Genomic DNA, 15,229 nt, shown 5'->3' on the forward strand with positions numbered 1-15,229 from the left:
GGAATTTCTTGTGTCTGCCTGAAGCGGGAGTTTGCACCCAGTGCCAGCTGCTCTAGTGCTTGGCTGTACAGTAGGGTCTTTTAAGAGAGTCACACCTTTGTACACTGAGCCTCCCAGAGGGAGCACTTTCTCCAACCCTGTGTGGATATTCCAGCCTCCATGTTGGACACCATATGTAACAAGTCTTTCTCTGCCCTGCCAGCCAGCTTCCAAATAATGACATGGAGACTTATTAATTGTAGAAGTTCAGTTTATAGCTTAGGCTTGTGCTTAACTAGTTTTTATAACTTAAATTTATCCATTTATATTAATCTACATTCTATCATATGCATTATCGCTCTTTCATCTTGCACCTCCTGTGTCTTCTGGTGTCCTGCCCACCTAGATTCCTCCTCTTCTTCCTTTCTCTCTTCACCTGGAAGTCCCGCCTACACCTCCTGCCTACCTATTGACCATTTATTTGTATTTTTTACACCAAATCATAGCAATATATTTCCCCACAGTGTACAAATAATCTCACAACAATACAGTTTCCTTCCTGGTTAAAGGATACACACATCATGATTATCCTTGGTCGTGGTGGTGGTGCACATGTTAAGCCCCTGTCAAGATATGAAAATTCATAGTGATATGAAACAGGTGATATAATCGTAGCATGATTCCATCTGAACTGTGGCTTATCATAAAGTCCTCACAAAAATACAGAGCTTACCCCAGAAATGAGGACACTATCCTTGGAACTACCTAGTTGTGGTTTCTTTTTTTGTTTGTTTGTTTTTAAATAATCTTTACCAATCCTGTTTCTCTCCTTTTAGGTTTAGTGTTTGCTGTGTGCTTGTCTGTTGAGAAACGGGATAAAACAAAGGTCTGCTTCTCAAGAGCGTCTGGTCCAGCTCCATTTCTGCAAGAGTGGCTGGTTCATCGTCATTGTCATGTTTCTGGGGACTGACCCCATGGTCTCATGCATCCTAGGCAGGTGCTCTACCTCTAACCTGCATGCCCAGCCCTCTTTATTGCTTTTGATATTGTGAGACAGGGCCCATGAGCTTTAGGCTTAAGATCCCTCTGTCTCAGCCTTCCCAATAGCCGGGGTTTCAGGCCTAAGTTGACAGGCTGGCCTGAGTAGCAGGATTTGGAAGCATGGACTGTTAAATGCATAGATAAATGTTTCCTCCTATGGAATAAATACGATCTGGATATATCATCCTGAGACACTTGCCTAATTTGACTACTTACTTGTAGTCAAGTAAGTTTGGAGGTATTTAGTATTACAACACTCTTAAAACTCATTATCCCTTGTGTACCCTAAAGGCTCTGTGAACTTAAGAGGATAAGCACAGAGCTAAAAGGAGCCCTTCAGATGAACATACATATACTATTTACTCTGTTTTTTCTTAACTTTTTTTTTAGAGAAAGCCTATTTTTTTCTTTTCTATTATTTATTTATTTATTTATTTATTTATTTATTTGGTGGTTTTTTGAGACAAGGTTTCTCTGTGGCTTTGGAGCCTGTCCTGGAACTAGCTCTTTTTTTTTTTTTTTTTGGTTTTTTTTGAGACAGGGTTTCTCTGTGGCTTTGGAGCCTGTCCTGGCACTAGCTCTTGTAGACCAGGCTGGTCTCGAACTCACAACAGAGATCCGCCTGCCTCTGCCTCCCGAGTGCTGGGATTAAAGGCGTGCACCACCATCGCCCGGCGGAACTAGCTCTTGTAGATCAGGCTGGCCTCGAACTCAGAGATCTGCCTGCCTCTGCCTCCCTCCTGATTGCTGGGATTAAAGGCGTGCACCACCACCGCCCGGCAATCACCCCTTATTTTAATTTCCTTATTACCCCCTGTGTATTTTCTCACAGCTCTGAGAAAGGCTAGCACAGTGGTGAGTGCTGTGTTTCTGAGAGAAGAGACACAAAGTCTCACTCATGCCAGTTCTCCTTATTGGTAACAGTTATCTTCTCTGGCTATGTGGGGCAGTCTATGCTTGTGACCTCCGCACGCAGGGGGTTGAGACAGAGGACCATGAATTCCAGGCCTACTTGAGTTAGTTATTGAGAACCTATCTTGAAATGAAGAGAAACACAGGGGGCTGGAGAGATGGTTCATTGGTTGAAGAGGGCTTAGTGCTTTCCAAAGGACTCAAATTTGGTTCCCAGGATCATGTTGGACGACTCATAACCCCATAACTCCAGTTCTGGGAGTCCAACACCAGCTTCTGACCTCTGACAGTACTTGCATGCATCTAACAATACAAATACACACAGAGGCGGCCGTGGTGCACGTTATTAATCCCAGCACTTGGGAGGCAGAGGCAGGTGGATCTCTGTGAGTTTGAGGCCATCCTGGTCTACAAGAGCTAGTTCCAGGACAGGCCCCAAAGCTACAGAGAAACCCAGTCTCAGAAAAAAAAAAAAAACCAACACAAACCAAACCAAATCCAACAAACAAAAAACCAACCAACAAAGAAAAAACAAAAAATCCCCCCACCCCAAATAAAAAACAAACACACAATATATATTAAAGCTGGGTGATGGTGGCGCACGCCTTTAATCCCAGCACTTGGGAGGCAGAAGCAGGTGAATCTTTATAAATTCAAGACCAGCTTGGACTACAAGAGCTAGTTCCAGGACAGGCTCCAAAGCTACACAGAGAATCCGTTTCTAAAGACAAGCAAAATATTCCCCCCCCCCCGCCCCCAAGGAAATAAATAAATAAATAAGCAAGAAAACAAAGTCTCTCTGGTAGTACTCAGTTCTTCACTCAGGGTGTGTGTGGTGGGCACGTGTACAAGCAGCATCAAAACTGACCTTGATCACGCACTCTGTTTAACTGGGCTCTTGAATCCAGAACTCAATTGGGCTAGTCTGATGTGGGAGTCCTCTCTGTATGTTATGAATATGCTTTATTACCAATGGTTAATAAAGAAGCTACTTTGGCCTACGGCAGGGCAGAATAGGGGTAGGCAGGAAAACTAAACTGAATACAGGGAGAATGAAGGAGGAAGCAGGCAGATGTCATGTAGCTGATGAAGGAGAAACACTCCAGGACCCTACCAGTAAACCATGAGCCTCAAGGTAGAAATATAAAATAACAGAAATGGGCTAAGATGTAAGAGCTAACTAGGAATATTCCTGATCAGTTGGCTAAGCAGTGTTGTAATAAATACAATTTCTTTGTGATTATTTGGGTCTGGGTACAGTCTCTGTTTATACTGTCTGGTCTGCAGAGTACTGGGACCACAGGGGTGCCACATCTACCCAGCTTTTACGTTTGTTTTGGGAACCTGGACTCCATTCTTTATGATGGCACAGCAACCACTTCGTCCACTCACTCAATCATCTTTTGCCTGTTTACTGAATTTCCAAAGTGAATTTCATAGGTTAGGATATAAAGTAACGGGTTTCATCATGGTCTTTCCTGACTGCATGTGTGCCTGTATGCATGCTTGTCGCTAGAAGCTGACACGGGGCATTTCCATTCCTCTCCACTGTCTGTGTTAAGGCAGGATCTCTCGCTTGAACCCAGAGCTAGCTGATGTGGCTTATTTGTAGGAGGGATCATTTCTCCACCTTCCAAGTGATCAGATTGGAGGGAGGCTGCCACATTTGCCATTTATCTGTGTCCCAGGGCTCTGAAATCTGGTCCTCACACTTCCACGGCACACACTTTACCCATTGAGCCATGTATGTTCCCAACCCCCGACAACTTTAAGTGATCCTACCTACCTTTTATAGATAATTGTAGAAAATTAGATTTTCTTTATGACTGAGCCCACTCATAGCTATAATTTATTGAGCTTCTAACATATGTTCATTATTTAATCCGCGAGCAGATACCATGAGTGGCAGCTGAAAGATAAGGAGAGTTTGGAATATTGAAGCAATTCTCCGAGGCCACAAGACGACCATTGTCTGGATGTGGTAGAGAAGTCTGACACGAAGCCGCTAGAACTTATTTACTTTAGCAGTAGCATCTCCTATGGTCTCCACAGGACTTGCTTGGTTTTCATAGTGCTGAGGCTTCACGCGCTAAGCAAGCGCCGGGTGCTCTTACTGACCTACAACCCCAGTCTTTTGAGACCTGAAACAAGACACGGGATGTCAGAGTATGTTCTGCTTTCTTTTTATAACATTCTAGCAACAATTCAAAGTGTAATTGGGAATGAAAACAATCGATAAGCTATCATGTAAGAAAAAACCCAGACAGGTTTCCTTTCGATTTGCCATCTGCTGTCACAGGGTATGCTTACTCTCTTAGCACATTTGCTTATGGTGTACAAGTATCTGGGTTAGGCAGTGGGGAATACAAGGCTGGGTGGAAACAACCCATCTTCCAGGAAATGATAACCCAGCAAGGGAGAGCACACGTATGTAAGTAACTGGAATTAACCAGAATGCTGTAAATCAGAATCAGAGGCAGAGGATCATAAAGGTCCCATATACTACTTTTTGTTGGAATGAAATCATACTTAGGTTCTCACGGCAAATATAAACAAGCAGGTTTAGAATTTACCCATTACATATGTTCAAAGTAGCTCTAGATAGAGTAATAGAATTGTGATGCCTTGGCAATTCTATTCACAAAAATCAATGTCATTTTTCAAAACATTTACCGATTTCACCATTTCCTAAAAAGTTAGTCTCTTGACTAAAATTTGAGGACTTATCTCATCAGTAAAGGTATTAGCTAGTAGGCATTTTGCCTACTTCTTCACATTTACTTGGTATTTTAAATACTACTACTTTCACATAATTAATTATAACCAATTATACCAGAGCAAATTGAAGACTGCAGAGGGTGGATCATGAGGAGTAGAAAGTCTTACATTTCTCCTTTGAAATCACAGGACACATGAGCTTGACAGAGAATGTGACAAACAATCCACTTATTCCAATGCTGTCTTCCCTTCGAAAGATGTGTTGTACTTTTCCTATTGGCTTAGAATGGGAACCAATAAGGAACCAGGAGCCTTGTAGCTATTCATAAAGCAAGCCTGGCATTGTGAAAGCTGGTAAAGATTGCTTTGTTCTTTGCCTCTGACTTTCAGAATCTTATGGGGTTGACATTTTTCTTTTGAATAGTAAGCAAAAATAATTCAGCTTGGGTGGTGTTTGCCTTGAAATATATTCTCTAATGTTAATTCCTTTTTTGTTTAGACTTAAGATGTGATAAATCTTTAAAAAGATGTTCAAAAGAAAATCAAGAACTTAAATACAAGTTTATTATCATGTCGAACATACTCCAGGTGAACAAAAATAATATAAATTTGCTAGATTTGTTTGAAGTTTATAATTATTAAGGTTCTTTCATTTCAAAAGTGGTATAATTAGTTATTAGTCTCCTAATAGCTGCCTAGAAGCAGAGTTAATGTTAGGTTCTCAGCAATAGCTATTTATGCTTGGGATTCTGGATTATTACAATTTTTGTTTATGATAATATTTAGAAAAAGCCTGCAAGGTGTTTACACAAATTTTTCTAAACATTGAAACTCATGATCTCTAAGACAAAAAGAAAATGAAAATAATTTTTCCTTTGATATTCTTTTCTGTGTAAAAGATTTTTTCAGAAAATGTACCATCTTAAGTCTCTGCTGAAATGTTCTAGTTTCTAGAAAAAAACCCCTAGACTTTTTTCTTTGAGTGAGAGAGCGTTCAAACCAGACTTAAAAGGGATTTTTTTTAACTTGTATCCTGTCCAAATTTACATTCAGTTTAAGTAATTGCCGTAAGAGCATTGACAGATAATCTGTATCTTTGATGTACATGAATACTTTATCATGAGGTTAGTTTACTGCTGCGGGGATGGGGGTGGGGCAGAGAACAAATACAAAGTAATTGCAAAGAGAGAGGAAACTCCTGAAGAAGACAGAAAAGGCGAAGCGGTCAGTACCATCATTAATCAGAAGGCTAGTGTAAGTAAGACACTTTTGTACTCTGAAAGCACTGACCGCTGCACGTCAGGACAGAACACATAAAACAGGGAAGAACAGCAGAGTCCAGCAAGAAAAACATGGAGCGGGTTTAGGGGACGGGCTAATAATCCAGGATCCTAAGAGGGAAGGGAACACTGTTGCTTTTTCTTGGCACCTGAAAACTCCAGCTCCACGGGGGCAAAGGCCGCAGCTCTTTTGGGCTCGGGCCAGCGTGTGCCGACCGCACGTTGGCGGCGCGGGCCGGGAGCCGGCAGCCTCCGTCCGGGTCGCGGCGGCCGCGGGGCCCTTTGTTTCCCGCGGGGCGCCGCCGCCTGTCTGCCCCGAGCGAGCGGGGCCCCCGTGGGGGACAGCGTGGGCCCCATCGCCTCGCCCCTCCGACCTCGCAGCTGCAGCCCGGCCCGCCCCAGCTCCCAGTTCCTCCCTCGCTGCCCGGGCCAAAAAAACGACCTTGTTTTGCTTTTCGGGAGAGAGGTGAGGGCTTGACCCGGCCGCGGCTCCCCGGGGCGATTACTCGGGCCCCGCGTCACCGCGAAGGGGACCCGCGCCCGCCTTCCCCGGAGCCCGAGGGGACGAAGGAAGCGCCGCAAGCTTCCGGGAGAGAGAGAGCCCTCGGGGCCGCGGGACCCGGGCTGCGCCGCCCGCCAGGCCCGGGACTCACTTCTCTAAAGGGAGCCGGCGAGGCGCCAGCACCGGTGGGCTGGGGTCTCCGGGCCTGCGCTCCGCCGTGGGCCGACACACCCGGGACGAGCCCCGCGGGGACTGGTGCTGTGTGGCGGAGGTCACGGCCCTGAGCCGGGGCGGGGGCGGCGATCCACCTGGCTACGTGGCAGCCATTGCGGCGGCCGCGAGACCCCTCCCCACGCGGCCGCCCACCCGCCCTCTCGCGGCGGGCTCCTGCGCGCGGCGGGCTCCGGCGAGGCTGCTCTTCCCGGGTCGGACGGAGAGCGGCAGTGTGTCTCCGCTCCGCACGCTCGCGGCTGCGTCTTTTCCCCCCCGCGGCCACCGCTGCTCGCCAGCCCCGCGCCGGAGAGAGCGCAGTGGCGGCGGCGGGAAAGGGTTGCGGACCCGCGGCGCTCGCTCACTCGACGACGCGGCCCGGGCCTCGACGTCCCCGCTCCCGCGGCAGGTAAAGACGGAGGGTGGGGGAAGACAGGCGACGGGACCCGGGGAGAAGGGGGCCGGAGGGGGAAAGAGGAGGAAGGACGAGAGGGGGGGAGATCCCGGGAGCGCGGAGCCCACAGAGGAGGGCCCGAGGCCGGCGGCGAGCGACGCGGAGACCCGGGCAGGCGCGGGCCGGGCTCCGGGCGGAAGGGGAGTGAGGCGTCGCGGGAGGCGGGCCCTGGCGCGCGGCCCGAGGCCGAGAGAAGGCGGGCGCCGCGGCCGCTTCCCGGGCCTCCAGCGCCTGGCGGGCCTCCAGGCCGCGACACACCCCTCCCGCCCCCGGGGCTCTCCCGGTGCCTTCTCGCCCCGACTTGACCCCGCGCCCCCGCGAGCGCCCCGCCGGTTCCCAGGCCGAGCCTTCTGGGAACTTGGGCTGCCTGCCCGGGCACGTAGTGCTAGTAGAGGTGTTTATTTACTCACTCCCGGAGCACACACGCTCGCTCGCTCGCTCACTGCCCGCGGGCTCGCTTCCCTCTGGGACTGTGCCTGCCACCCCGTCCCCGTCCCCGTCCCCTTCCCAGCCCCAACTTTCCCTCCCGCTCTCGGAGACCCAGTGCGAGCTCTCTAGACACCGGGCTTCGAGAGAATGAGTCATACCGAGGGCAGAGTTTATCCCGTTGGTGCTTTTGGTTACGACACTTTGATTCCCACCCCCCTCCCCCCGAAAGAGAGCGGAGCAATTTATTATTATTATTATTTTAAGTCGAAGCCACATCTGAGCTAGGGCCCGCAGGCTTTAGGGAATCCTTCCGCAACTGTCTTTAGGAGTAGCAGCTGAAATTTGCTGCACCGACAGGTTTGTACACATTCCTGCCATGCAGTGGTTGTAACGTCTCCATAGCACAGTTCTGACGCGGGAGGGATTGGCTGCTTTTTCTACTCCAGGCCGCCGAGCCAATCAGGAAGCGCGGCTTGCCTGGAGACTGGTTAACTCTGAAAAGGTGGGGATTGGTTGAGCTCGGGGAAGAAAATCCAGGAGATAACCTGGCCTTTTAGAAAACAAGACTGATTTGCCATTGCCGTCCCCGCTCCCACCTGTTTATTTTAATACGTTATCCTTTGGTAACAGTATTCGCTCTTTCAGTCCTTTGAAGAAATCGCTTCCACTGTTGTCTTTCAAATTAGCTCTCGACTGCAACTCATTTGAACAAGGCTCAGTTTTCACAGAGATAATTTTTAGAAATAAACATGCGTTTTAGTGCATTAATAAGTGTGGTTCGGTTTCCTTTCAGCGGATTTTTGTTGTTGTTGTTAATGGTCAGAATTGAAGTCAGTTTTCAGTTACTATGCCAACGTATTATTTAAATGTTCTGCGAGGATGCGGGGAACTACAGTGGTGGAGGTGGTGGGGAGAATTAGGAAGAAATGGTTGTTGCTCCTCTACAGAGAGGCGGCGATTTAGTTAGCAAGCGAAGAGAAAACAAAACAAAAACCAATAAACACCCTGCCTCTCCTGTCTGTACTCTGCGGGTCTGTGCACCTGTTGACTTCAGTCGCTGTGAAGCGGAGACAGTGGCAGCACTGAACTTCATAGAAAAACGGGCATAAGTTATGGTAAAGGCATGTATCTTGTATACAGTTAGAGGCTAACTACTATCACTGTAGATGTGTTTAAAAATTTTTTTCTTTTAAAACCTTCATCATTAATCATGATTATCTTTGCCTTCGGATATACAAAGGAAGCTTAATATTATTTTTTGAGATAGGGTCTCAATATGTAGCCTTGGCTGGCCTGGAACGTTCTTTATAGTTCAGGTTGGTCTCATCCAAAAGATCGAAAGATCGCAAGATCGCCTGCCTTTGCTTCTCAGGTGCTTAACTATCTGGGCCGTCGACCCAGAGGGCAGTTTTCTTGTCAGCTTGACTTAGAAAAGAAGTGCCTGTTTTCTTTATCTTCCTTTCAGTCTTTCATATGCAAAATAATGTAAGCTGGGGGAAGAGCCACCTGTCAGGTCAAGTAGTGACTCGCAACATACATCTCTTAAATTCTGTTGAAAATGGTTTATGTAGGAATTGAGATCAAAGTTCTTTTGATACTCCCTGTGCTAGGCAGAGTAATAGATTATTCCCTTTACTGTCTTCACCTTCATGGCAATGAAATCACACATACTGATGCCAGGTACTGTTTTAAGGACTTTATGTATAGTAGTCACATTTAGTTTACCTTAGTATGAAATTTGCGTGCGTTTTCAGTTTTGTTTTACAGGCAAGAAGAGACTGGGAACTATTCAAATTGCTCAAAGTCACCCAAGCAAAGTATACAAGAGGGTTCAGGGAAACCTAGGTTTTTATGATTCTAACCTTTCTCTTAACACATTTCTGTGAGCCTTTGAAACTAGAACTTCATTTGTTTTTTATCTGAGATAGAGTCTCACTGTGTTGTTAGCCTTGGCTGTCTTGAACTCTCTATGCTGGTCTCAAATTCATATAGAAATCTACCTGCCTCTACCTCCCAAGCTAGGATTAAAGGCAAATCCCACCATGTCTGGCTTAAATCTTGGATACCCAGAAAATAACTGCATTTTCAAAAATCCATTCAACCTATCAATTATAAAATATGCTTACCATTTGTATGTGTCAGTATAATAAATTTTGTCATTGATTATAGGGTCCACTACCAGTATGTATGTAATGTACAACTATGTCTGACGTGGATGAAATAAGATGTATCGGATTCTCACCTAGACATTTTTCCTCCCGTCACTTTAGTTTCCCTGTGTATAAGGATTTTTAAAACGGTTAAGGTCTTTGGTTATTGGATTTACTTGCATCTTCCTACATGTCCTCAGAAGGTCTTTTGCCTAGGGTAGGTGGTTAGAAGGAAGGCCTTTCAGAGCCAGGAGCAATCCTTAGCCCAGAGCTCAGAGCTCATTGCCTTCCAGTAGTTATTAATACACCTAGACAACATTTAATAGATTCTATCTGAACACACAGAACTTAACACATTAAAAGAATACCTCATTGATTTCTATGGGATGTTAAATTGATGAGTCAGCTGGATTTTTATGACTACTAATCAGTGAATTACTAGTCAGAAATTCCATATTGTTGCTCCTACTGAAGCTGGTTAGTGAGTGCCAGGTTCACTTAAAAAAAAACCTGATGGCCAACAGTCCATTGTTTTAAATATGGGTTGTCGGTGCCTATCCTTTTATTTATTTATTTTGACACAGTGTCATGTAGTTCAGACTGAGCTTGAATTTAGTATGTGGCTAAGAATGATCTTGGGTCTTGCTGCTGATAAAAGCTGCATAGTCTTACATGTACACTCTCCACAGTCCCAAAGGATGACGACAGAACTACAGGTGAACTCTGAACGTCCAGAAATGATTCTGTTGCAGAACTTAAATGTAATTCAAATAGGGTTTCTAAACCCAGAAACAAGCTGAGAGTGGTGGCTTCTACCTGTAATCTCAGGACTTGGGAAACTGAACCATGAAGACTGCCACAAATACGTTCAGGGTTAGCCTGGGCTACATAATGAGTTTCAGGCCAGTCTGAGCTAGAAATCCTACCTTAAAAAGCCAAAAAGTATGTGTGTGGGGTGTGTGAAGGGGCGCTGGAAAGATAGCTCAGCAGTTAAGAGCATTGGGTCCTCTTCCAGAGGTCTTGGGTTTTATTCCCAGCACCCAGATGGCTAGCATCCTCCTTTCTCCTCCATGGGCACCAAATATACGCGTGTACAGTCATACACAAACAGGCAAAATAGCCATACACACTTACAAAAGAAAAGAAAGAATGAGTGGGCAGAGGGAGAAAGGCAACAAACTGATTATCAGTTTTTTTTTTTTTTTTGAGGCAGTGTCCCTTTATATAGTCCTGACTGTCCTAGAACTCAACTGTCCATCCAGGTGGCCTCAAACTCACAAAAATTTCCCCTGCCTCTGCCTCCTTACTGCTGGGATTAAAGGTGTGCACCATCATGCCTGGTCCTCAATCCAGTCTTAAATAGGACATGCTTTCCTGTTAATTAAATTTAAGAATTATTTGGGAGAGTGACATGAATAGGAATTAAGTTTTTGCTGTTGTTTCAAAGTGGGCAGTAACATTTCTTTTCTAGATGGGCATGGTGTCTCAGTCCTGTAATCCTAGTACTGGGGAAGCTGAGGCTGGGGGGAATCACTGCAAGTTCAAGGCCAGTCTGGTTTGCATAGTGATTTCAACTCTAGCTAGGGCTCTGTTGTGAGATCCTGTCTCAAAAAAAACAAAACAACAACAACAAAAAAAAACCCACAATAACAAAAGAGCATCCGCTTACTGTTGTCTTTCCCCATACGTCTCCTGACACAGTTGAGATGTAATGCTACTTTGTTACTTACTATAAAGGCATCTTCAGTCCTTCCCATACTACTGTATTGAGTAACATTCTCCAAAGGCTAGGATTGCTGAGAGGCTGGTATTGAATCTTAGTATTTCCAACATCCTAGACCAGTGGTTCTGAACCTTCTTAATGCTGTGATCCTTAAATACAGTTACTTAAAATATTTTTAAAGATTCATTTATTTACTTTATGTATATGAGTGCTCTATCTGCATATACACGTTTATGCCAGAAGAGGACATCAAGTCCTTCTATAGATGGTTGTGAGCCACCATATGGTTGCTGGAAATTGAACTTAGGAACAAAAAAAAAAAAAACAAAAAAAATAAACAAAAAAACAACAAAACAAACCATAAAAAAAATAATTAAAATAAAAAAAACCCCCCAACCATAAAATTTCGTTTCGACTTCATAACTAATTTTGCTACTGTTACCAATTTTAGTGAAAATGTCTAAGATGCAGGGTATCTGATGTGCGACCCACAGGTTGAGAACCACTCCCCTGGAAGAATGTGGGTATTAAATAACTTTTAGTATGAATGATAGATACTTGATTTGTTTTTTGTTTTTGCAGATAGTTTCTCTGTGCAGCAGACTGTCCTGGAACTCACTCTGTAGACCAGGCTGTCAGAGCACTGTCTGCCTCTGCCTTCTGAGTGCTGGGATTAAAAGCAAGCTCTACCACTGCTAGACCAGGATTTTCTGCTGTTACCATGTACTTGCTGAATGAATATTGTGTAAATTGTTAGCCCAAAAGCTCTTTTCCAGCACCTGAACATCTGTCTTAATGACATGCCCGTTAGATGTTCTTTCATGTGATTCGTACTCTACATATCCTGAAGCTGTAAATATCAGCTGTCCTATCCTCAAACCAAAAAAGTACACAGGACGGTCCCATTTCTGCCTCATCTCTCTGGGAAGATTAAAGTAGGTAGTGCATATGTGTATACACCGATTGTCAGAAATAGAAGTGGTTCTTTGTATCCCTTTTCATTTTGCTTGTGATCAACCAATGGACCTCATTGGGTATTTCTCAGATAATCTCTTGGGTATATTTCTTTATCCTTAATGTTGCCATTGTAGCAACAATGTAGCATCATCTCAGCCTGTTTGCTTGAATAACTTCTCCACGTCATCCATTGATTTGTGTGCTTTCACTGTGGCCAAAGTCATAGTTCTAATACATTTGAGTTGAGCAGGTAACTTGGATATGGAATTTGTTTGTTTGTTTTTGTTTTTTTGAGACAAGTTTCTCTGTGTAGCCCTGGCTGTCCTGGCACTTGCTCTCTAGACCAGGCTGGCCTTGAACTCAGGAGATCTATCTGCTTGTTTCTGCCTTCTGAGGGCTGGGAATAAAAATGTGCACCACTACTGCCTTGAGGGTTGTGGGACTTTTTAAAAAAATTTTCCTCTTCATTGCTTCATGAGTTAGATTTGGCTTTCAGGATCCTTGTGATTGGACTCGAGACTAATTTGATCCTCCTGTGCCTTCCCCTCTTCCCTCAGGGAGCAAATCTTATGTAGTTCCTTGCATTTTTCCTTTACCATGCTGAGCTCTTTCAATCTAAGCATTATTAGAGGCCTTTTTCTGTCCTGATTGCCTCCTTATTTCCTTGGTTACCACCACTTTTGTTTGCTAAGTCATACTTGTCTGCCATGTCTCAGTGTGGGCGGTAGTCTACCAAAGAGCTCTTTGACACAAGCCTGGGGAACACAGGCCCCGTGTTTCCTTAGCACTCTGTGTTCTCATAATCACACTGTGATTGCTTGCTTGTTTGTCATTTCACCATGTGCTAGGTTAAGGTATAACAAAATGCCTGAAAAATATGATCTGAGTTGCATTGAAATATAATAGAAAAAGCAATTAAATAGTAATTTGGGAGATTAGTAGAAAAAGAACAGAGAGAGAGACATTGGTTCTGATGAAAAATGTTTAAGCTGAAATGTAAAATAGTCTCTGACATCTAATTTCCATCTATTCGGTTTTCTTGTTATTAGTTAGGACATTTTGGAGTTCAGGTTCTGGAAGTGGCTTGTAGGGGTGGGTGCTATTGGCTCATGTGACAATATAATAGAAGTTGTATGATGAAGGAGGCTGTGAGGATGGGAACTTGACCATGGTTGGACCTTTCCTGTACTTATAATACATATGGACTTCATTTCTCCTTCTGCTAAGGATGGGACCTGGTTCCTATCAGCTCAGGCCTATTTACTTAGTGTCTCATGTTAGTGGCTCTCTGTGCTATTTGATGACACTTCTGTAGCCTGTGTTCTTTTAGTAGGAAGCTGACCCCCAGTGGAGGAAGGGATAGGGAAGGAGTTCAGGGCAGATATAAAGCACGTCCATTGCCATTCTTAGTTACTTGTCTGTATGAACTGGTTTTTGTAGGAAAGAGGTGGTCTATGTTAAGGACCTGGGCATTCCAGGTGCTGAAATGGTAAGTCTGCTGTTTGAAAGAACTAGCAGCGTTTTTGGCTTATACTGGTATACAGGATATTTATTGAGTTTTTGTTTGCTAAATAATACACATATCTGCTTTCATAGTAATAGTCTAAAGAAGGCACAAAGGTGTCAGGATAAAGGTGTGCCTAGGATGTACTGGGAGTTGAGTTGAACTCAGGCTTTGGGAGAGTGGATGACTTTTCTGGAAGAAAGTTAATTAATTGATCTAGGAAGTATTGCTTTGGTGGGGTGGTGTAGCGGATCTCTGGGTTGAGCACGTACGAGGCAGAGATACGTGATTCTTGATGGAAGCAAGTGTGCAGCTATAGATGCAATAGAGAACGTGTGAACTAGGGGAAGAAGGTGCCCTATTGTGGTGAGGGAGCAGGTCATAAGAGTCCCTGAATGCATTACCAGCCTGATGGAACTTGGTGTTGAAAACCAGAGAATCGTGAAAATTTTACGTTGAAGTAGCCATGGAATATTCACGAGGCAGTTAGCTATAGAATTTGGGAGAGAATTCCTTAATAGAATCAGTTACAGCTGTTGAAGCAGTGAGCTTGGATGAACCTAGACAAAGTGAGTAGAGCAAAAGGCTGGTGATGTGACACAGCCTGGAGGAATAGTGGCACGAAACAAGGGGCAGAAGAGAGGCGTCTGTGCATGAGGCCGAGTGCCAGCTAAAGAAAACCAGTGGCGTAATCCCTGTTGTGCACCGGGGGTGTATTCTAAGACCCTAAATGGAAGCCCGAAACTGCGTAGAGCACCAAACTGTTTATGTATTTTGTTTATCTTTTTTTTCACTCCAGATTTATGAAAAGGTTCCCATGTAGACAGCACTCTACTGATGTTGTGTATAAAATATGCTTTGTTTTCATCTCAGAGTCTAATTAGGGAATGAATAATGGATGAATAAGAAGAAAGGGGCCGGCCAGGAAGATGGTTTAGGGGAAAAGGCACTCGCTGTCAAGGCTGATGACTTGAGTTTAATACCCAGATCTTTACATGATGGAAAAGAAAGATTGCTTTAGTGTCTTCTGACCCCACCCACATGCACAACATGGAATGCACATGTCCACATACATATATCACACATACACATGAAATAAATAAATAGAAAAAATCTTGAAAGATGGGAGAAAGCAAGAAGTTGGAGATGTGGTTTGAAGGCTATAGTAGGGATAGAGGTGAAGGAAATAAGAATACATCCATATGAGAGAGGATAAGGTTAAGTGATAGCTTCAAAGAGGATCACAGTCAATGAAAATAAGGAATCACATGTCTTTAATCCTAACACTCTGGAGGCAGAGGTCAGCCTGGTCTACAGGGCAATTTCCAGGACAGCCACACAAAGAAACTCTGTCTTAAACTCCTCCCCTC

General features: G+C 44.6%; 1 protein-coding gene across 7 annotated transcripts in view; it reads left to right on the forward strand.

Annotated features, from left to right (window-relative positions):
* The window catches only part of N4bp2 (NEDD4 binding protein 2), a 330,918-nt gene that overhangs the window by 253,444 nt on the left and 62,245 nt on the right, over window positions 1–15,229 (forward strand). For 4 of the 7 annotated variants that reach the window (XM_050149858.1, XM_050149859.1, XM_050149860.1 and 1 more), the window contains exon 1: window positions 2,710–6,396. The gene's annotated coding sequence lies outside the window, so the exon portion shown is untranslated. Of the gene's footprint in view, window positions 1–2,707; window positions 6,397–6,990; window positions 7,052–15,229 lie in introns of those variants that run through there. The other 3 variants (XM_050149857.1, XM_050149864.1, XM_050149863.1) reach the window with 3 other exon arrangements.

Source organism: Alexandromys fortis, unplaced genomic scaffold (assembly GCF_014885135.2).
Source record: "Alexandromys fortis isolate MF-2015 unplaced genomic scaffold, M_Fortis_MF-2015_v1.1 scaffold_0, whole genome shotgun sequence".
In the NCBI taxonomy this organism is placed as follows: Eukaryota; Metazoa; Chordata; class Mammalia; order Rodentia; family Cricetidae; genus Alexandromys; species Alexandromys fortis.